Genomic DNA, 21,714 nt, shown 5'->3' with positions numbered 1-21,714 from the left:
AAGATAGATACTGCCTCTGCCATTCTCTGACACGACGTGACAGGTGCATTTTGGAAAGATACTGCCTCTCTCATTCTCCGACACGAAGTGTCAGGTGAGTATTGGATAGATACTGCTTCTCTCATTCTCTGACACTATCTGACAGGTGAGTGTAGGATAGATACTGTCTCTCTAATTCTCGGATACTATGTGACAGGTGAGTGTAGGATAGATACTGCCTCTCCCTTTCTCTGACACTATGTGACAGGTGAAGTTTGGAGAGATACTGCATCTCTCATTCTCTGACACTGTGTGGCAGTTGAGTGTTGGATAGATACTGCCTCTCACATTCTCTGACACGATGTGACAAGTGAATGTTGGATAGATACTGCCTTTGATTCTCTGAAACAATGTTACAGGTTAGTGTTGGATAGATACTGCCTCTGTCATTCTCTGAAACTATGTGACAGGTGTGTGTTGGATAGATATTGCCTCTGAAATTCTCTGATACTATGTTACAGGTGAGTTTAGTATAGATACTGCCTCTCTAATTCTCTGATACTATGTGACAGATGAGTGTTGGAATGATTCTGCCTCTCTAATTCTCTGAGACTATGTGACAGATGATTGTTGGACAGATACTGCCTCTGTCATTCTCTGATACTGTGTGACAGGTGAGTGTTGGATAGATACTGCCTCTCTCAATCTCTGATACTATGTGACAGGTGAGTGTTGGATAGATACTGCATCTCTCTATCTCAGGTACAATGTGGCAGGTTAGTACTGGATAGATACTGCCTCTCTCATTCCTTGATACTCTATGAGAGATGAGTGTTGGATAGATACTGCCTCTTTCTTTCTCTGACACTATGTGACAGGTGAGTATTGGATCGATACTGCCTATGTCATTCTCTGACACTATGTGTCAGTTGAGTTTTGGATATACACTGCCTCTCACATTCTCTGACACTGTGTGACAGGTGAGTGTTTTATAGATACTGCCCCTCTCATTCACTGACACTGTGTGACAGGTAAGTGTTGGATAGATACTGCCTCTCTCATTTACTGGTAAGATGTGACAGGTGAGTTTTGGATCGATACTGTAACTCTAAATCTATGACACTATGTGACAGGTGAGTGTTGGATAGATATGGCCTCTCTCATTCTCTGAAACTATGTGACAGGTGAGTGTTGGATAGATACGGCCTCTCTCATTCGCTGATACTATGTGGCAGGTAAGTGTTGGATAGATACTGCCTCTAACTTTCACAGATACTATGTGACAGGTGAGTGTTGGATAGATACTGCCTCTCTCATTCACTGATGCTATGTGACAGGTGAGTGTTGGACAGATACTGCCTCTCTCATTCTCTGATACTATGTGACAGGTGAGTGTTGGATTGATATTGCCTCTCTCATTCTCTGGCATTATGTGACAGGTGAGTATTAGATAGATACTGCCTCTCTCTATCTCTGACGCTATGTGACAGGTGATTCTAGGATAGTTACTGCCTCTCTCATTCCCTGACACTACGTGACAGGTGAGTGTAAGATAGATACTGCCTCTCCCTTTCTCTGACACTATACGACAAGTGAGTGTTGGATAGATACTGCCTCTATCATTCTCTGACATTGTGCGAATGGTGAGTGTTGGATGAATATTGCATCTTTCATTGTCTGACACGATGTGACAGGTGAGTAATGGATACATCCTGCCTCTCTCATTCTCTGACTCTATGTGGCAGGTGAGTGTTGGATAAATACTGCCTCTCTCATTCTCTGACACTATGCGGCAGGTGAGTGTTGGATCGATACTGCCTCTCTCATTCTCTGTCTTTATGTGACAGGTGAGTTTTCGGGAGCTACTGCCTCTCTCATTCTCTGACACTGTGTGACAGTTGAGTGTTGGATAGATACTGCCTCTCTCCTTCTCTTATACACTGTGACAGGTGATTGTTGGATAGATACTGGCGCTCTCATTCTCTGACACTATGTTACAAGTGAATGTTGGATAGATACTGCCTCTCATTCTCTGAAACGATGTTATAGGTCAGTGTTGGATAGATACTGCCTCTGTCATTCTCTGACACTATGTGACAGGTGAGTGTTGGATAGATAAAGCCTCTCTCATTCTCTGACACGATGTGACAGGTGAGTGTTGGAACGATACTGCCACTCTCATTCGCTGACACTATGTGACAGGTGAGTGTTGGATTTCTCCTTCCTCTCTCATTCGCTGACACTATGTGACAGGTGAGTATTGGATAGATACTGCCTCTCTCTTTCTCTGACACTTTGTGACAGGTGAGCTTTGGATTGATCCTTCCTCTCTCATTCGCTGACACTATGTGAAAGGTTCGTGTAGGATAGATAATGCCTCTCTCATTCTCTGATACTATGTGACCGGTGAGTGTTGGAGAGATACTGCCTCTCTCATTCTCTGATACTATGTGACACGTGCTTTTTCGATAGATACTGCCTCTCTCATTATCTGACACTATGTGACAAGTGAGTGTTGGAGAGATATTGCCTCTCTCATTCTCTGACACTGTGAGAGGTGAGTGTCGGATAGATACTTCCTCTCTCATTCTCTGATACTATGCGACAGGTGAGTGTTCGATACATACTGCCTCTCATTCTCTGACACTATGTGACAAGTGAATGTTGGATAGGTACTGCCTCTCTCCTTCTCTGATACTATATGACGTGTGAGTGTTGGATCGATACTGCCTCTCTCATTCTCTGACAACTATGTGACAGGTGAGTGTTGGATAAATAATGCCTCTCACATTCTCTGATACGATGTGACAGGTGCTTTTTCGATAGATACTGCCTCTCTCATTCTCTGTCACTATGTGACAAGTGAATGTTGGATAGACACTGCCCCTCTCATTCTCTGACACTATGTGACAGGTGAGTGTTGAATAGATACTGTGACAGGTGAGTGTTGTATCGGTAATTCCTCTGTCATTCTCTGACACTATGTGACAGGTGAGTATTGGATAGATACTGCCTCTCTCTTTCTCTGACACTTTGTGACAGGTGAGCTTTGGATTGATCCTTCCTCTCTCATTCGCTGACACTATGTGAAAGGTTCGTGTAGGATAGATAATGCCTCTCTCATTCTCTGATACTATGTGACCGGTGAGTGTTGGAGAGATACTGCCTGTCTCATTCTCTGATACTATGTGACACGTGCTTTTTCGATAGATACTGCCTCTCTCATTCTCTGTCACTATGTGACAAGTGAATGTTGGATAGACACTGCCCCTCTCATTCTCTGACACTATGTGACAGGTGAGTGTTGAATAGATACTGCCTCTGTCATTCTCTGACACTATGTGACAGATGAGTGTTGGATAGATACTGCCTCTGTCATTCTCTGATACTATGTGACAGGTGAGTGTTGGATAGATACTGCTTCTCTCATTCTCTGACACTATGTGACACGAGAGGGTTGGATAGACACTGTCTCTCGCATTCTCTGACACTATGTGACAGGTGAGTATTGGATAGATTCTGCCTCTGCCATTCTCTGACACTATGTGACACGAGAGTGTTGTATAGATACTGCGTCTCTCATTCTCTGACATTATGTGACAGGTGAGTGTTGGATAGATACTGCCTCTCATTATCTGACACTATGTGACAGGTGAGTGTTGGATAGATACGTCCTCTCTCATTCTCTGAAACTATGTGACAGGTGAGTGTTGAATAGATACTGCCTCTCTCATTCTCTGACACTATGTGACAGATTCTGATTGACAGATGAGTGAAAGCTGGACACTGCCACTTTCAATCTCCAGTGCAGTGTCAGTGTGAGACTGACCGCTGATTATAGGATAGATACTGACACTTTCACACTCTGATCCATCGACAGGTAAATATAAAATTAATATTGTGGGTGTCTGCTATGGTGGATTTGAATCTCTGTCTGCCCATCTCTGCTATGTGAATGAGGGTTTTACTCTGTGTGTCAGTTTCTGACACAAGAGCATGGGTTTTATCCTGTACCTCTCAGTTTCTGGTAATTGCTGTAGGTTTCATTCTGTATCTTTCCATTCCTGGTGTGTGAGTGTGTGTTTTGTGCTGTACCTGTCCATCTCTGTTATCTGAATGTGAGCTCTGCTCCATACCCATCATCCTCTCGTGTTTTAGTATTGTTTTTCAGTGTACCACCAATTCCTGATAGAATATTCGTTTTACTTTTCTTTCAATATTTGTGATGGAGGTGAGTGTTTATGCTGAATCTGTCAGTCTCTGGTAAATGTTTCTGAGTTTTACTCTGTCTCAGGTATGTGAGTGTCGGCCTTTTTCTATATCTCTCCATTTCTGTTATGGGAGTCTGGGTTTTATTCTGTACCTGTCAAGTTCTGATATGTGATTGTTTGCCTTACTCTATTGCTGCCTTTTTCTGCTTAATTGAGAGTGGGCTTTCGTTTGTACCTGTCAGTTTCTGGTATGGAAGAGAGTTCTTTACCCTGTACCTGTCAATTACTGGTGAGTGAGTACTGGCATTGTACTGTATCTGTCAATTTATGTTATGGGAATATGGACTTTAATCTCTCAGCCTCTGAAGTGTGTGTGTGGGTTTTATACTGTTTCTCTCAGTCTCTGATATGCAAGTGTGTTTATTTTTCTGTACCCGGCAGGTTTTGGTATGTGTGATGAGGTTTAATCTGACCTTCTCATTTTCTGCTATGTTAGTCTGGATTTAATCTGTACCTATTTGTTCCTGCTACTTAATTGTGTGTTTTAGATAGTACCTGTCAGTTCCTGCTATGTGAGTGTAGAATTTACTCTGTATTTGCCAGTCTCTGGTATGTGAACATGAGAATCAATTTTACTTTTAACCCGTATTTCTGATATGTGTGTGAAGATTTTGCCTTCCACGTGTCATTTTTCAGATGTGTGCATGTGGGTTTTACTCTGCCCCTATCAGTTCCTGCGATGCAAGTAACAATTTTACTTATTTCCTTTCAGTTTTCCAATATGTGCTCATGGATTTACTCTTTACCTGTCACTCTCTGGTATGCAAGTGGGGCTTTTAGTCTGCTACTGTCACTTTTATATATGTGGGTGTGTGTTGTATATTGTATCTGTCAGTCTATGGTACAGGAATGTGGGTTTTACTCTGTATCTGTCACCTTCTGGTGTGTTCGGGGGGTTAAATCCTGAATCTGTCAGATTCTGAATCATGAATATGGCTTTTGCTCTTTCCCCGTCCGCTTCTGATATGCGAGTGTGGTTTATACTGTCTGTTTGACATGTTTTCCAATAGGCGATTGTGTGTTTTATTCTCTACCTGCCAGTTTCTGGCAAGTGAGTGTGGGTGTTTAATGTACCTGTCAGTGTAATCTGTTTCAATGGTGAAACACCATCTGATTCTACTGCTCCATGTTGCTGTAAGATTCACAATGTAATTCTGCCATTTCGGATCACTGTGGGACTGACAGCTTCTGCTGCCCGTGACAATAGGATTGAGGCCAGTTCTGTGTCTCTGTGCTCTGTGAGTGATAGGCTACTTACTGTGTGTGAGAAGGAGATGTCTGCACTGTTGCTTGTGTTCCAGGTGGAGGAAAGATCGCATTTGTTCTGGCTGGATAAAGAATTGTGCTCTGAGAATAATAATACGAGAACATTATTAGTTCTAAAATATCGATGCGGGGGAGAATATGATGTATCTGAGAGAGTGAGTATGTCTCTATGCGATCACCAGCAACACGGTTCTGGAGATCTCAACACACCGAAACAATATAACCGTTTTTTAAAATATCATCTCCCACACTCCTCTCCTGGTAACTGCAATAGATGCACTTTGTGAAACTCCCCACATCCTCACTGTCAGGCTGTGTTTCCACTGCTCACTGTCCAAGAACAACAGATACGGTGAGATTGAAACTGAATCAGGAACATTCACTACTGATTTGGGGAAAGAAAGCAGCAATGATTTGAAAGAGCGAGGTGATTTACTTTCTCGGTTACCTTATACTGTCCACACACCGCCCGAGAATGGCCTCTCCCTTCCCCCACTCACTTCATGTTCCAGAACTAGTTTCTGCTCCACTCTTCCTCTTACACACATCCCCGACGGAATTAAACCAGGAAGTTCACTGCTGGTTTGGAGAGTGAAAGCAGCAATGATTGTAAATAGCAGATTCTGCCCATTCTGTCTCCCTTACCCTGGACGCACACTGTCCACACACAGCCCAAGAATGGCCTCTCCCTTCCCCCACTCACACCACGCACTGACACTGGTTCTTGATCCACTCTGCCTCTTACACACAGTCCCCGACTCCCCCTGAACTTCCCCTGGACTCAATGCTGAACTCTGAGCCCATCTGCGGACATGCTCCCAAAGCGCTGCGCTGTTGTAAGGAGGCTGCTGCTCGCTGCCTTACCCCGGGGCCACGGAGTCTCCATTCCCAGCTGTTTTAAACCATCTTCTTCTGCCTACTGAGTGAATGGCGATCACAGGCAGGGCTGGGGGAAGAGGAGGGCGCATGCGTTCTTCTGTTCATTGGGAATCGACACGGGGCGGGTCTGAACCGCGCATGCACACTCTCTGTATTAATTGAACCTGTAAAAATCAAAGTGCACTTTTCCCAATTTACTTTTATCAGAATCTGAGCAAAGGAACTGGGCCTGGGGGAAAAGGACAGAGAATAATTAAAGCTGGGAGCCTTGTCCCTTGGAGATGCTCAATTTGGGATCATTCCATGCAGGGTGTTTCTCTCCATGAGCCCGTCTTCACAAAGCAATCCTGCAGGAACATCAGAGGGACGAGGGAGTGGAAGTGTTTCCTCGGACTGTGCAGAAGTTAATATTAGACAGGTACAGTCCGTGATTAGGTTAATTAGAGTAAAACACTCGATCACTGAGAGTAATACCAATGTATAGGTGGAGCTACGGAATACGGAATACCAAAGGGCAGAAAACGTTAGTGGGAGTTGTGTACAGACCACCAAACAATAGTCGTGAGGTTGTGGACAGCATCAAACAAGAAATTAGGGATGCGTGCAATTATCATCGGTGACTTTAATCTACATATTGATTGGGCTAACCAAACGGGTAGCAATGCGGTGGAGGAGGATTTCCTGGCATGTATAAGGGATGGTTTTCCGGAGCAATATATCGAGGAACCAACTAGAGGGCTGGCCATCCTAGACTGGGTGATATGTATTGAGAATGGACTGATTAGCAATCTTGTTGTGCGAGGCCCCTTGGGGAAGAGTGACTATAATATGGTAGAATTCTTTATTAAGATGGAGAGTGACACAGTTAATTCAGAGACTAGGTTCCTGAACTTCAGCAAAGTTAACTTTGTAGGTATGAGACGTGAATTGGCTAGATTACACTGGCGAGTGATACTTAAAGGGTGAACGGTGGATAGACAATGGCAAACATTTAAAGATTACATGGATGAACTTCAACAATTGTACATTCCTGTCTGGAGTAAAAATAAAATGGGGAAGGCGGCTCAACTGTGGCTAACAAGGGAAATTAAGGATTGTGTTAAGTTCAAGGAAGAGGCATATACATTGTCCATAAAAAGCAGTAAACCGGAAAACTGGAAGAATTTTTTAATACAGCAGAAGAGGATAAAGGGTTTAATTCAGAAGGGGAAAATAGAGTATGAGAGGAAGCTTGCTGGGAACATAAAAACTGACTACAAAAGCTTCTATAGCTATTTGAAGAGAACAAAATTAGTGAAGACAAACGTAAGTCCCTTGCAATCAGATTCAGGTGAATTTATAATGGGGAACAAAGAAATGGCGGACCAGTTAAATGAATGCTTTGATTCTGTCCTCACGAAGGAAGACACAAATAATCTTCCAGAAGTACTAAGGGACCGAGGGTCTAGTGAGAAGGAGGAACTGAAGGAAATCCTTATTAGGCGGGAAATTGCGTTAGGGAAATTGATGGCGTTAAAGGCCAATAAATCCCCAAGGCCTGATCGTCTGCATCATAGAGTACTTAAGGAAGTAGTCCTAGAAATAGTGGATGCATTGGTGATCATTTTCAAACAGTTTATCGACTTTGGATCAGTTCCTATGGACTGGAGGGTAGCTAATGTAACACCACTTTTTAAAAAAGGAGGGAGAGAGAAAGTGGGTAATTATAGACCGGTTAGCCTAACATCAGTAGTGGGGAAAATGTTGGAATCAATCATTAAGGATGAAATAGCTGCCCATTTGGAAAGCAGTGACAGGATCGAACCGAGTCAGCATAGATTTAATAAAGGGAAATCATGCTTGACGAATCTTCTGGAATTTTTTGAGGATGCCACTGCAGCAGGGCGACGGCTGCCAAGTCAGGTCGCTGAGTCCAGTGTGGGCAGGCACAGCAAGAGGGGTAAAGGAGCGGTAAGAGTTTGTAGAAGGAAGTGACTGGGGCCCAGGAAAGGCGTGAGTCTGCTGCCCAGAAGAAGCGAGGGCACTCCCTCCGTGCAGCAGAGCTGGTCTCCAGTCGACTTGGTTAACCCTTGCCACTGGACCAAGACCTAGCTCTGTTAAGCCGGTGGGGTGGCTGGTGTGCAACGGCCACCACACGTTAAAAAAAATTCCAAGCAAAGGCATCTTCCCCCCTTCAAGACGTAGTTTGGGATCTCGAATATTAGGTCCTTCATTGAAACACCTGTGAACTCATTTCTTTTTCGCCTGGAAGCATGTCATCCTCGCTTTGAAGGACTGCCGATGATGATGACTCTGATTGCATTGGCCATTGATTCTGGCAGTTAGACTTTGTTTCTGCTGATCGTCATAACTGAGCTGGAGATTAATGTTCGATATAAATATTGAATATTTCAACTTATTTCAAACACCGTGTGTGGAATATTTAATTTCTCCATAATAAGAGGAGAGTAATTAATGCTCCCTTTCCTTTCATTTTGGGCATTTTCTTACTCTAGATTACTTCACTTCTCACGCAGTTCATCTTTTACCACATGAAATCCCAAGCTTTTTTTGTTTGAGTAAACGCCTTGTGAGTGACATGGACTGAACCGGCGTATCTCACTTTACACTCATTTGACATTCCTTTAAACCAACCCTTGAAACAACTATTTTGCTTAAGACTGGAAATTTGTTACTTTCTGTATTGTTTAACGATTTTTGAAAGTAGTTCGTAGAACTCTACACTTACTGCTTGAGATCGCCTTTGAAATGTTCTGGTCTTTGTAATTGACTTTGCTAATTTTGATGGGCGTGTTTATAATAGTTACTTGTTACTAACGTACCTTGCAGTATTTCTTGCATCAACATAATTCTTTAACTACTTCCTTTATCAGGCCTTTAGCTCCTCCATTGATCTCTGTTTCCTCTTGTGGGGGGACTTAGAACTAGGTGGTCTGAGTGGTCGCCCTTTTAAAATGGAAGTTAAGGGGAATTTCTTCTCTCAGAGGGTCGTGATTTTTTGAAATTCTCTACCCCAGAGAGCAGCGGGGGCTGGACCATTGAATATATTTAAGTTGGAGATATACTGATTTTTGAAAGATAGAGGAGTCAAGGGTTATGGGGAGAGAGTAGGGAAGTGGAATTGAAGCCAAGATCAGATCAGCCATGAACTTGTTGAATGGCAGAGCGAGCCTAAGGGGCCAGATGGCCTACTTCTGCTCCTATTTCTTATGTTCTTAGCCTTGGTTAGTGTTCTGTATGTAAGCCTGTAAAAACCTTGTTCAACCACCGGGGGGCTCATCCCCTGGAATCCACAATCCCTTGGGAGCAGCTGTACTTAAGGAGGACTCACAGGCTGAGAGGCACTCTGGAGACCTGTAATAAAAGACTACGATCACACTTTACTTTGAGCTCACAGTATCTGGTCAGACTTTTTATCATACATAACAATGGCGACGAGATAAAGATGATGAACCCCACCGCAATGATGCAGAGAACAGTGGGCATCAAGGAGAAATTTTCGGAGGGAGATGATTGGGAAACCTTCGTAGAGCGACTCGACCAATACTTCATGGCCAATGAGCTGGAAGGAGAAGCAAATGCTGCCAAACAAAGATGATCCCTTTCACCGTTTACGGGGCACCAACGTATGGCCTCATGAAAAATCAGCTTGCTCCAGCGAAAACCACAGAGAAATCCTATGATGAATTGTGCACACTGGTTCGGGAGCATCTTAACCTGAAGGAAAACGTTCTGATTGTGAGGTACTGGTTCTACACGTACAAGAGGTCTGAAGGCCAGGAAGTGGCGACCGATGTCGCCGAGCTAAGATGCCTTGCAGGACATTGCGAATTTGAAGGACAATTGGAGCACATGCTCAGGGACTTCTTCTTGCTGGATATTGGCCATGAAGTAATACTTCACAAAATTTGGGCTGTAGAGAACCTAAACTGGAGAAAAGCCATAGCGAGAGCCCCGGCGTTCATCGCCACCAGTGAGAATAACAACTAAATCTCTCAGCACACCAGTATGGTACAAGTACTGTGAACAAAGTAATGTTGTTTTTTAATCGTAATGTACAGGGCAGTCCCCACATGCCTGCGGTTGCACGTCCGCAGATGTCTCAGAATCCACCATCAAGGGTGATGAATGCTAGGCCATTAACATCTTGTTGGTGCTGCGGGGGTAATCATCATTTCCATTCTTGCCGCTTCAATGGCTGCGTTTGCAATTGATGTGGAACAATGGGAACCTCCAACGTATGTGCAGATGAGCTGAAAATCCTGCTAATCCTGCAATTCACCATGTGCAGAGGAGGACAGATCCACGGTGGATCACGATGAACCAGAGCCTCAGACTGAGGAGGCAGAGGTATATGCGGTGCACACATTTACCACAAAGTGTCCCCCGATAATGCTGAAGGTTGAATTAAATGGACTGCCGGTCGGTGTCAATGGAGCTGGACACGGGCGCGAGCCAGTCCATTATGAACAAAAAGACTTCTGATAAATTGTGATGCAGCAAGGCCTCAAGGCCAGTCCTGACTCCCATTCGCACTAAACTGAGCACTTACACAAAGGAACTGATTATCGTAATCGGCAGTGCTACTGTAAGGGTCTCCTACGATGGAGCGGTGCACAAGTTCACACTCTGGGTGTTACCGGACGATGGTCCCAAGCTGCTCGGCAGCAGCTGGCTAAGGAAGATATGCTGGAACTGGGATGACGTCCGAGCGCTCTCGTCCATCGACAACACTTCATGTGCTCATGTCTTAAACAAGTTCCCCTCACTGTTTGAACCAGACATCAGGAAGTTCCAAGAAGCAAAAGTGCAGATCCACATAATTCCGGGGGTGTGACCCTTTCATGACAAGGTGGGAGCAGTACCGTACATGATGAGAGAGAGGGTGGAGATCGAGCTGGCCTGGCTGCAATGAGAGGGCATCATTTCGTGGATCGATTTCAATGAGTACGCCAGTCCGATTGTTGCAGTCCTCAAGGGAGATGGCACACTCAGTTACTTTGTAATCATCACAGATTCTATCAATCATTTCTCCCTGCAGGATCAATATCCACTTCCAAAGGTCGACGACCTTTTTCTGACGCTGGCGGGAGGAAAGATGTTCACGAAGATGGAATTGACCTCGGCCTGCATGACACAGGAGCTGGATGAAGTATCGAAGGGCCTCACCTGCATCAACACGCAAAAAGGTCTCTTCATTTACAACAAATGCCCGTTTGGGATTCAATCAGCCGTGGTGATATTCCAGAGAAACATGGAAAGTTTACTGAAGTCGGTCCCAAGCACCGTGGTCTTCCAGGATGATATATTGGTTGCAGTTCGGGACACAATGGAGCATTTGCAGAACCTGGAGGAGGTTCTTAATCGCCTTAATCACGAGGGGCTCAGGTTAAAACAGTCGAAGTGCGTTTTCCTGGCGCCTGAAGTAGAGTTCCTGGGGAGAAGGATTGCAGTGGATTCGAAGACGGATGCATTCGAGAAAGCACTGAGGCCACAGAACGTGACGGAGCTGCGGTCGTTTCTAGTACTCCTGAACTACTTTGGTAACTTCTTATCGGGCCTCCGCCCACTGTTAGGACCACTGCATGCCTTACTGCGTAAAGGAGACGAATGGGTATGGGGTAAAAGTCAAGAAAATGCCTTTGTAAAAGCGAGAAAACTGTTATGCTCAAACAAATTGCTTGTGTTGTATGATCCATGTATGCGTTTGGTACTAGCATGTGATGCGTTCTCATATTGTGTCGGGTGTGTCTTGCAACAAGCTAATGAATCTGGGAAATTGCAACCGGTTGCTTATGCATCCACAAGTTTGTATAAGGCTGAGAGGGCGTAAAGCATGTGTTTATGGGATAAAGAAAATGCATCAATATCTGGGCTCACATTTGAATTGGAAACTGATCCTCTTTTTTGAAAGTATGGTGATATATACGAATGCATCGGCACGCTTCCAGAGATGGGCGATCACGTTGTCTGCATACAACTACGCCATCCGTAATGCGCCAGACTAGGCACAGAAAACTGTGCCGATGCTCTCAGTAGGCTGCCATTGCCCACCACGGGGGTGGAAATGGCACAGCCCGCAGATTTAGCCATGGTCATGGAAGCATTCGACAGTGAGCAATCACTTGTTTCCGCCCGATAGATTAGAACCTGGATGAGCCAGGACCCCTTACTGTCCTTCGTAAAAAACTGACGGGAGCTGGTCCAGTGTCCCATTAGAAATGCAGGAAGAAATAAGCCGCACCAGCAGCGCAAATATGAAATGTCGATACAGGCAGACTGCCTTCTGTGGGGTAATCGGGTAGTGGTGCCTAAAAAGGGCAGGGAAACTTTCAGTAGAGATTTCCATAGTACCCATCCAGGCATTGTAATGATGAAAGCGACAGCCAGATCCCAAGTGTGCTGGCCCAGTATCGATGCGGACTTAGAGTCCTGCGTGCACAAATATAACACATGTTCACAGTTAAGCAAGGCACCCAGGGAGGCGCCACTAAGTTTATGGTCTTGGCCCTCCAAACCGTGGTCTAGGGTCCATGTCGACTATACAGGCCCTTTCTTGGGTAAAATGATCCTAGTGGTTGTAGATGCGTAATCCAATTGTATTGAATGTGAGATAATGTCGGCAAGCACGTCCACTGCCACCACTGAAAGCCTGCGGGCCATGTTTGCCGCGCACGGCCTGCCGGATGTCCTTGTGAGTGACAACAGGCCGTTTTTCACCAGTGCCGAGTTCAAAGAGTTCATGACCTGCAATGAAATCAAACATGTCACATCTGCCCCGTTCAAACAAGAATCCAATGGTCAGGCAGAGAGAGCAGTGCAAACAATGAAGCAGAGCTTGAAGAGGGTAACTGAAGGCTCACTGCAGACTAACCTATCGCGAGTCCTGCTTTGTTAGCGCATGAGACCCCACTCGCTCATTGGGTTTCCAGCCGCTGAACTGCTCATGAAAAGGGCTCTTAAGTCAAGGCTCTCGTTAGTCCACCCTGATCTACACGAACAGGTAAAGAGCAGGTGGCTTCAACAAAGTACATACAATGATAGCGCAAATGTGTCACGCGAAATTGAGATTAATGATCCTGTATTTGTGTTGAACTATGGATAATTCCCAAATGACTTCCGGTACTGTCGTGGCCAAAGAGGGTAGTAGGGTGTTTGGGGTCAAACTTTCAAATGGATTCATCTACAGGAAACACTTGGACCAAACCAAAATCAGATTCACGGCCTATCCAGAGCAACCCACATTAGACCCTATCTTTTCTGACCAACCAACTCACACACCAGTGGCAACCAACACAGCGGTTGACCACGAAGCAGAACCCATCACCTGCAGCAGCATAGCAGGACTCACCACACCAGGCAGCCCAGCAAAGCCAGCTGCACAGCAGCCCAGAGACGGCCCAACAAACGACTCACCAAAACCAGCATTTGCACCGAGACAATCAACCACGGAAAGGAAAGCCGCAGATTGACTCACCTTGTAAATAGTTATACTATTGACTTTGGGAGGGAGTGTTGTTATATATTTAAACCTGTAAATACCTTGTTCAACCACCAGAAGGCTCATCCCCTGAAGTCACAAGGGATCCCACAATCCCATGGGAGCACCTGTACTTAAGGAGGCCTCACAGGTTGGAGAGGCACTCTGGAGACATGTAATAAAAGACAAAGGTCACACTTTACTTTGAGCTGACAATATCTGGTCAGACTCTTTATTCATACATAACAGTTAGGGGTTCGGTTTAGATGTAGGTTTAGTGGTTAGTCGGTATGGTTTGTGTTCATTTGTTAGTATTGGAATTAGTGGTTGAGGTAGTCATTAGGATATTTGGCTTAGGATATAGTGATTAAATAAGAAAGCACTATTGGCAATAGAAATGTCACTGGACTTGCCCTTTTCCATTTCATGTTTTTAACTTCTCACAGAGCCGAGTCACAAAACAGCCTCACAATGTGTTCATTAAAGGAACCTTATTTACTGCGCAAGCCTCATTTCCTCCCTTCTTTCACATCTGTACATTTATCACAGAAAAATAAATGAGTGACCTTACATTTGAGCATTTCGGGACAAAAACAGATAAATACAATTGTTGTGCCGGTTACACCAGCATCAAAGTCCAGGGCGCGGCCCTGGACAATGTGGACCACTTCCCATATCTCGGGAACCTCCTATCAACAAGAGCAGGCATCAGCGACGAGATCCAACAACGCCTCCAGTGCGCCATTGCAGCCTTCGGCCGCCTCAGGGAAAGAGTGTTTGACGACCAGGCCCTCAAAACTGCCACCAAGCTCATGGTCTACAGGGCTGTAGTAATACCCGCCCTCCTGTATGGCTCAGAGACATGGACCATGTACAGTAAACACTAAGTTGCTGGAGAAATATCACCAACGATGTATCCGTAAGATCCTACAAATCCGCTGGGAGGACAGGCACACCAACATCAGTGTCCTCATTAACGCCAACATTCCCAGCATTGAAGCACTGACCACACTCGATCAGCTCCACTGGGCAGGCCACATCGTGCGCATGCCAGACACGAGACTTCCAAAGCAAGTGCTCCACTCCGAGCTCCTTCATGGCAGCCGAGCCAGTGGTGGGCAGCGGAAACGCTACAAGGACATCCTCAAAGCCTCCCTGATAAAGTGCAACATCCCCACTGACACCTGGGAGTCCCTGGCCAAAGACCGCTCTAAGTGGAGGTAGTGCATCCAAGAGGCCGCTGATCACCTCGCGTCTCAACACCGAGAGTATGCAGAAATCAAGCGCAGACAGCGGAAAGAGCGTGTGGGAAACCAGTCCGACCCAACACTTCCCTCAATGACTATCTGTCCCACCTGAATCTGTGGCTCTCGTATTGGACTGTTCAGCCACCAAAGAACTCATTTCAGCAATGGAAGCAAGTCTTCCTCAATTCCGAGGAACTGTCTATGATGATGATGGTTACATCTAATCATCAGCCTGCCTAAAAAGTGCTTCTGACAATAATTCGTCACCAGGCCTCACCAGTCACCATGTGATTCCAAAATCATATCTTCATTCATTACCCACCTTTCCCCCTAAGTAGAGCTGTTTTCACCGGCATTGCCATTCCCCATACTGAGGCTCTCTAATTCCCGAGCAGAGCATAAACCCCGGCATGGACTGGGATGGAGAATGAAACAGTTAATTCAGAGACCATGGTCCAGAACTTAAAGAAGGCTAACTTTGAAGGTATGAGGCGTGAATTGGCTGGGATGGATTGGCGAATGATACTTAAGGGGTTGACTGTGGATGGGCAATGGCAGACATTTAGAGACCGCATGGATGAACTACAACAATTGTACATTCCTGTCTGGCATAGAAATAAAAAAGGGAAGGTGGCTCAACCGTGGCTATCAAGGGAAATCAGGGATAGTATTAAAGCCAAGGAAGTGGCATACAAATTGGCCAGAAATAGCAGTGAACCCGGGGACTGGGATAAATTTAGAACTCAGCAGAGGAGGAAAATGGTTTGATTACGGCAGTGAAAAAAGAGTACGAGAGGAAGCTTGCAGGGAACATTAAGATCGACTGCAAAAGTTTCTATAGATATGTAAAGAGAAAAAGGTTATTAAAGACAAACGTAGGTCCCCTGCAGTCAGAATCAGGGGAAGTCATAACGGGGAACAAAGAAATGGCAGACCAATTGAACAAGTACTTTGGTGCGGTATTCACTAAGGAGGGCACCAACAACCTTCCGGATATAAAAGGGGTCAGAGGGTCTAGTAAGGAGGAGGAACTGAGGGAAATCCTTATTAGTTGGGAAATTGTGATGGGGAAATTGATGGGATTGAAGGCCGATAAATCCCCAGGGCCTGATGGACTGCATCCCAGAGTACGTAAGGATGTGGCCTTGGAAATAGCGGATACATTGACAGTCATTTTCCAACATTCCATCGACTCTGGATCAGTTCCTATGGAGTGGAGGGTAGCCAATGTAACCCCACTTTTTAAAAAAGGAGGGAAAGAAAAAACAGGGAATTATAGGCTGCTCAGCCTGACATCAGTAGTGGGTAAAATGATGGAATCAATTATTAAGGATGTCATAGCAGCGCATTTGGAAAGAAGTGACATGATAGGTCCAAGTCAGCATGGATTTGTGAAAGGGAAATCATGCTTGACAAATCTTCTGGAATTTTTTGAGGATGTTTCCAGTAGAGTGGACAAGGGAGAACCAGTTGATGTGGTGTATTTGGACTTTCATAATGCTTTCGACAAGGTCCCACACAAGAGATTAATGTGCAAAGTTAAAGCACATGGGATTGGGGGTAGTGTGCTGACGTGGATTGAGAACTGGTTGGCAGACAGGAAGCAAAGAATAGGAGTAAATAGGTACTTTTCAGAATGGCAGGCAGTGACTAGTGGGGTACCGCAAGATTCTGTGCTGGGGTCCCAGCTGTTTACATTGTACATTAATAATTTAGATGAGGGGATTAAATGTAGTATCTCCAAATTTCCGGATGACACTAAGTTGGGTGGCAGTGTGAGCTGCGAGGAGGATACTATGAGGCTGCAGTGTGACTTGGATACGTTAGGTGAGTGGGCAAATGCATGGCAGATGAAGTATAATCTGGATAAATGTGAGTTTATCCACTTTGGTGGTAAAAACAGAGAGACAGACTATTATCTGAATGGTGACAGATTAGGAAAAGGGGAGGTGCAACGAGACCTGGGTGTCATGGTACATCAGTCATTGAAGGTTGGCATGCAGGTGCAGCAGGCAGTTAAGAAAGCAAATGGCATGTTGGCCTTCATAGCGAGGGGATTTGAGTACAGGGGTAGCGAGGTGTTATTACAGTTGTACAGGGCCTTGGCGATGCCACACTTGGAGTATTGTGTACAGTTTTGGTCTCCTAACTTGAGGAAAGACATTCTTGCTATTGAGGGAGTGCAGCGAAGGTTCACCAGACTGATTCCCAGGATGGCGGGACTGACATATCAAGAAAGACTGGATCAACTGGGCTTGTATTCACTGGAATTCAGAAGAATGAGAGGGGATCCCATTGAAATGTTTAAAAATCTGATGTGTTTAGACAGGTTAGATGCAGGAAGAATGTTCCCAATGTTGGGGAAGTCCAGAACCAGGGGTTCACAGTCTAAGGATAAGGGATAAGCCATTTAGGACCGAGATGAGGAGAAACTTCTTCACCCAGAGAGTGGTGAACCTGTCTAATTCTCTACAACAGAAAGTTGTTGAGGCAAATTCACTAAATATATTCAAAAAGGAGTTAGATGAAGTCCTTACTACTGGGGGGATCAAGGGGTATCGCGAGAAAGCAGGAATGGGGTACTGAAGTTGCATGTTCAGCCATTGACTCATTGAATGGCGGTGCAGGCTCGAATGGCCGAATGGCCTACTCCTGCACCTATTTTCTATATTTCTATGTTTCTAAATCTGAGGTTTTGCCTGAGAGTGCTGGCTTTTTTCATGCATTGCTGCTCAAAGGCACTCCCAGCTGGCACACAGATGCAACTGCTCAAGCAAAACGGCAAAGGTACTGTGTCCTGTGCCTCAGCTGCAACATGTTCAGCTGTGAACTACTCGTCACGTTAAGGGCTCTCCACAGAAATCAGTCACAAATGAAGAGACGAGGATGTCTGGCAGAGACAGTGTGAGAAGCTGCAGCGGATCTCGGGTCTGATCTACGAGGAGACTCGCAGGGTGCTGAAGGTTTTCCTGGGGAATGTGATCAGGGACCCGATCACCTACACCGAGCACGCCGAGGGCAAGCTAGTCACTCTCCTGGATGTGGTATGCACTCTGAAACTCTCTATGGATTCGGTGACTGAAAAACTCAACGCTTTCGTGCCGGACACAACAGCCACCCACCGCCTCACAGAGAGAGCAGTGACCTGGGACCGGGGATAGAGTGTGGATTCACGTTGTGTTCGGTTTTGGTATTTTAGTACAAAGTTGCACTGGGTGTGGAGTAGAGAGCGCCTACTTTATACTCTGAATAACTATATGGCCTTGCTCGACTTCGAGAGCATAATCGGCGCTCTAGCTTTCAATGATGATGGCAGGAAACATAGGAAGTATAGAAGGAGGGTGGACTAATTGGTAGGTTAATGATGATGAAAGGTGTTGATGTGGTAGATACAATTTCCTCGGATTGTGGAGACCAGAACAAGCAGGCATAACCTGAAGAGCCAGTTAATACTGTGAGGGGTCCCGAAGATCTGTGGGAGGAAGGGTTAGACGGGCAAAGTAGCCTCTTCTCTCTATATTGATAAAATGTTCTTTTTTTTGTCAAATCGGTCACTCCTGCAGTGAAATTGGCAGATTTTTGAAAATGATGCACAATCCCAGCTCAGCAAATCGGAGGCCAGTACTTTGCACCACTTCGCTCCCTCATATCTGATGGGGTTGAAGCTGGATAGGTGTCTGGCGCCAGCCAATCACTGCTTGGGGGCGGTCCCTCACAGTTTAGAATGACAGGGTTTCATCCAGGTTTAAATGTGAGTGGTATGCCCTACTATACCGACAGCACACGCCCAATGTGGGCGGAAACTATCAGTGGGAGATCTGCTAGTGAACTGGTCACACTGCACATATCTAAATTCTGTGTCTCACCTTTAACACCGCTCTTAATGGGGGGACAAGTGGGATACTGTTTGTAATATTTTGAATTAACCAGAGCTGTAATTCTGGTTTCCTCCTGTATGCAAATTCAACGGCGAAAAGTCTCCATGTATCACTGTGTTCAGGATGGATATCCTTCAGCCTATGGAATTACTTCCCCAATAATGGACGGTGAGCCCATTAACCGTTCATTCCCTTTATATCCGGCTCTTAACATCCGTTCATATTCGGCTCTCCCAACAACGTGCTCAATGACGGGCGGTCTCACGGTCAGTTCCTGTCGGTTGTGCTTCCCTGAAGCCAGTTCCTCTCAATATTGATTCAATGATCTGAAGATCCACTGCAGTGTTTGGCGATCTAGATTCCTACATTTTCATCACATTTATAACTGAGAATATTAGAGGTTAATTTCTGATCAAGAAACTCTCGGCGTAATTACAGAGATATAATTTGTTAAATTACATCTGGGACAACTGAGATGCATAGAACAGTAACTAGCCCTTTCACAGATATTGTTAGTGACTTTGAAAAGAGCCTTTGAGTTATTAGATTGAATCCTGTCCGCTTTACTTGCTCTGGGACGCACTGGTGGTTTCCTTGGGCAGCAGCACAGCCTGGATATTAGGCTGCACCCCGCCCTGAGCGATGGTCACCTTTCCCAGCAGCTTGTTGAGCTCCTGGTCGTTGCGGATGGCCAGCTGCAGGTGTCTGGGGATGAGGCGGGTCTTCTTGTTGTCGATGGCCGCGTGGCCGCCCAGCTACAGGATTTCAGCCGGTCAGATACTCGAGCACAGCAGCCATGTAGACCGGGGCCCCGGCACCCACACGCTCAGCGTAGTTCGCCTTCCGCAGGAGCCTGTGTACACGGCCCACAGGGAACTGCAGTCCGGCCCGGGAGGAGCGAGACTTGGCCTTGGCCCGAGCTTTACCGCCGGTTTTTCCTCTTCCAAACATTTCCACAATCCACACGTTCAGAGAAAGAATGAGAAACTCCTCCCACATCTGCCTTTCTTATATCGTATATCAGCAGGCCGGGACCATTAGATGGAGCAACGTGCGGCGGCGTGCCACTGCAGGGAGAAGCGCTTGCTGCTGCGAAGCCAGGTCGCTGATTGCAGTGCGGGCAGGTACAGCAGGAGGGACAAAGGAGCGGCCAGAGATTGTAGATGCATGTGATCGGGACCGGGAGAGGCGTGAGTTAGGGGCCCAGAAGAGGCGAAGGCCCAGGGGCAGCACGGGCCAGCCCACACTGTGATATGTGTGCACACTTGGTCCGTGCAGCAGAGCTGGTCTCCTGTCGTCTTGGGTAATCGTTGCCATTGGACCAAGACCTAGTTCTGTCAAGCCCGTGTGGTGGCTGGTGTGCAATGGCCACCACACGTTAAATTAATCCACGCACGGGCATCTTCCACCCTTCAGGATGTAGTTCGTAATCTGGAATATTAGCTCCTTCATTGAAACACCTGGGAACTTTCCCAATGACCAATTACTATCTCCAACTAACGTATTTTTAATTTAAAAAAAAACACCAAGAAATAGCGGATTATGTTAATAAAGTCAAGATTAGTCAAAGATTTCGCAACACGTTTTAATTCATTTTGGCTTATTCCATACTTCCCTTGCAAATTCCTGGCTGTTACAATCAGGATTAAATTTTATTTCAAACTATCTGTAATGGGCGGGAATCAATCCCCACTGATTCTGTAAAGGGACATTTTCCAGCTCAATCTTTCTAAAAATGGGCTTTCATAGATTATCGATCGATCCCCCAGAAAGGCAGGAATGAGAGCAGAACTGGGAGTCCTCTATGAAAAGAGAAGAGGGACAGAGTGTTCAAACTGCCCCGGTTCTGGTCTCTGTAAGAACTCCCATTCTGAGTTGTTACATTGCGGTGAGTGTCGGGTTAATAAATGGTTTGACCCCTAAGAAGAATCTTTTTAAATTAAAAGGGGCATGAGAGAGAACGAGATGGCTAAAGTACTTGGTCTCACCCCTAAAACAAGCTCTTAATTCATCGAGAGGCGGTGTAAATGAACGAGTCTGAGAGCAAAGGGAAAGCGCGAGCAGGGACCGTGTTTGTAGTTTGGTAGGAAATTCAACAGCAACGCTAAGGTCCATCCGGACAGTGAAGCTGCTTATCTGAGAATTCTAAACCAAATCTACAGCTGGAACTTCAAAGGTTGTCAAACACACTTGCTTGGGAAATAATTACTGTAAATCGATTTAAAAGATTTGTGTAGCTCATTCCGTGAGGTTGTGGTGGCTCATGTTTTGGGGTTTGATCTCTCAGGACAGTGCGCAGTTTTACTTGGAGCTGGTGGACTTAGTCACTGCCTTTGTCCCTTCCGACACGGCGTGCTTGGGCAGCTCCCCAGGCAGCAACAGGCGCACGGCGGTCTGGATCTCCCGGGAGCTGATGGTGCGGTGCTTGATGTAATGGGCCAAGCGGGAAGCCTCACCCGCGATGCGCTCCAAAATATTGTTCACAACCGAGTTCATGATGCCCATGGCCTTGGAGGAGCTGCCGGTGTCGGGGTGAATCTGCTTCATCACTTTGTAGATGTAGATGGAGTAATTCTCCTTCCTCGATTTTTTGCGCTTCTTGCCGCCCTTCTGTGGCGTTTTGGTGACCGCTTTCTTGACGCCTTTCTTGGCAGAAACTGTTTTCCCCGCCAGTGGGTGCGTGCTCAGTCGCCACCATCTTGGGCAGGGCACCC

The 21,714-nt window shown here is 45.8% G+C and overlaps 2 pseudogenes; both read right to left on the bottom strand.

Annotated features, from left to right (window-relative positions):
• Nucleotides 1-21,714, bottom strand: part of LOC139239490 (zinc finger protein 84-like) — a 219,205-nt pseudogene that overhangs the window by 145,692 nt on the left and 51,799 nt on the right.
• LOC139239380 (histone H2A type 2-A-like) lies at nt 19,564-19,951 on the bottom strand (annotated as a pseudogene).

Source organism: Pristiophorus japonicus, chromosome 27 (assembly GCF_044704955.1).
Source record: "Pristiophorus japonicus isolate sPriJap1 chromosome 27, sPriJap1.hap1, whole genome shotgun sequence".
In the NCBI taxonomy this organism is placed as follows: Eukaryota; Metazoa; Chordata; class Chondrichthyes; family Pristiophoridae; genus Pristiophorus; species Pristiophorus japonicus.
This window is presented reverse-complemented; position numbering and strand designations above follow the sequence as displayed.